Here is a 2163-nt window from a genome sequence, read left to right as displayed (position 1 = left end):
AATTATACAGTACAGGATATTTGTATTTTAAAACAATAACTTACAGTCCAAGTTGTCCAGTGGGTTTGTAGATTTAGCAGGTGCAGCAGCACTCGACTTCACAGTGTCTGGTGTTACACTCTTGTACTGATCAACTGTGGATAGAAAACTTGTTTAAATTATTCAGCAAAATGTAATTGATTTTTAAGCACAATGATCACATAAGTACATTAAAACAGATTTGTTTTGATGAATGAAGTTTATTGCATACTTTTTATTTGTCATAAAATCAACTCACCAGATTCTCCATAATCCAGACGAATCGCATAGCCCAGCAACCAGTCTATTAAAATTGTCCGTTCAGCCTGCTGGTAGGAACAACCAAGTTCTTCCAGATACTGAAATAAACAGTCAACCATGTTATATGCATGTAAAGACCAGAGAACTTGACTGAATTACCAGTCATACCAATATGCCATGAAATCTTAAAACCTTGGCACTGACATTCTGACCATTTTTCTGAAATGAATAGCTTAAATCTTACAAAGTAGAGATACTTCCCCTGAAGTGATATCAATGGTTATAAAAGGAAGAAGCATGAACATTAAAAAATTACTTTATATATATTTTGATATAAAATGAAAACATGATTTTACACTTTGTAGAGCTTTTGACCAGTCAGCCCCATTCATGTTCCTTAGACCGGTTCTGTCCTCAATCTTGTAATGACGAATTTTCTGGTCTTCTAGCCACACTATTAGGTTCCTGAACTCATTTTCATCTAAAATAAAGATTTACAGAGCGTGATACAACCTTCATTCATGTAACGATGTGCTTGTACATCACTTACTGGAAACAAATTATATCTAAATGTTCAGCTGTATAATGATTCACTGACATCTTTGTCTTTTATTTATATCAATAGATTTTTTTCTTTCTGTTCAACAGACTAAATTTCAAACTACTGTAAAAACATAATATTTCGTTGGGGATTTAATTTAGTTTACTTTATTTCGTGGTTAAAAAAAAAACATGAAATATAATCCCAATGTAATTTTAAACACAAAAAAATTAAAATGATTGAATATCTTAAATAGACTTTTAGGTATATACTTGTATTACAAATCCATGTTGTGTTTACATTTAGACCTAAGTCATAATTAACAGTGTAATAATCGTCACAGGCACAGGTAGACACTTATAATAACAGCGAGTCAATCAAGCGTTATATTCGTAACAGTTATTGTTACACAGGTAACGTCAGTACATGTCAATATTTTAGGTGATTGTAACCATTTCAGAAGAGACCTGTTTCTCGTCAGCTATTGTAAGGGACAGATACATCGATGTGAGTCTAGCTACAAAGTATACATTATGTGTATATCGCTCCTTGTATATAAGCTATAGAGTGAGACGGATTAGACCAATACCCATCGAGTGAGTAAATCTCGCCAATCTTACATGTACTTAACTAATCAATATATTATGTTTGTACGTTGTACGTTGCACGTTGCAGGTAGCAGTCATCCTTAAGATTAATGAATTTGATAGAAAGAAGATGTTAATTCTCATTTATGACTGCTACCTCTGAAATCCACATATTTTCTTTGATTAAAGGGCTAGATTTACTGCAAGTTATGCATATTTGCCTGCACTGTGTCGTCAAGTCTGTCAATTAAAAACTTCTTAGTTACCAGAAAAAAATACAGGGTTTTAAAACATTGATTCCCCAAAATATAATCCCAATGTGTGCTCAAAGACGGGTCTATTAATCTAAACCCACTTATGGTTCATTTATGATATATGACAGACACAGGAGATATCTTATTTCATTGGCTAGTACAGGGTTGATTAACAACAAAATTTCTACAGAACAAAAGCTTGGTTTTTGATATGAACTGAACTGCACTGGATCATGTAATCTAATACCCACATCTCATAATACGATATTCTACTCAATATTTTAGCAGGTGGTGGCATACTTATACGTGCTAGAAACTTGTAACGCACACAATTTGAGATATCTCCTGTTGAACAATCAACATGGTTTTCACTTAGCTAAGAGTAAAAATTCATGTGTTTTGCTTTCAGTGCTGTGACTTATTATTTTTTTTGATATCTATTCCCATCATCAATATGTATATAGGCTAAGCCTGTTGTCTCATCCAATTGTTCAATTGTTTT

At 32.9% G+C, this 2163-nt stretch overlaps 1 long non-coding RNA gene across 1 annotated transcript; it reads right to left on the bottom strand.

Annotated features, from left to right (window-relative positions):
- Positions 1-44: 44 nt before the first annotated feature.
- Positions 45-755, bottom strand: LOC110444196. The gene is made up of 3 exons (XR_002462211.1): positions 636-755; positions 278-377; positions 45-134 (listed from the first exon to the last, which is right to left on the bottom strand). It is a non-coding gene; the product is annotated as an uncharacterized LOC110444196 (long non-coding RNA).
- Between the last annotated feature and the right edge of the window lie 1408 nt (positions 756-2163).

This window comes from Mizuhopecten yessoensis, unplaced genomic scaffold, assembly GCF_002113885.1.
Source record: "Mizuhopecten yessoensis strain PY_sf001 unplaced genomic scaffold, ASM211388v2 hete_36058124, whole genome shotgun sequence".
Taxonomy (NCBI): Eukaryota; Metazoa; Mollusca; class Bivalvia; order Pectinida; family Pectinidae; genus Mizuhopecten; species Mizuhopecten yessoensis.
This window is presented reverse-complemented; position numbering and strand designations above follow the sequence as displayed.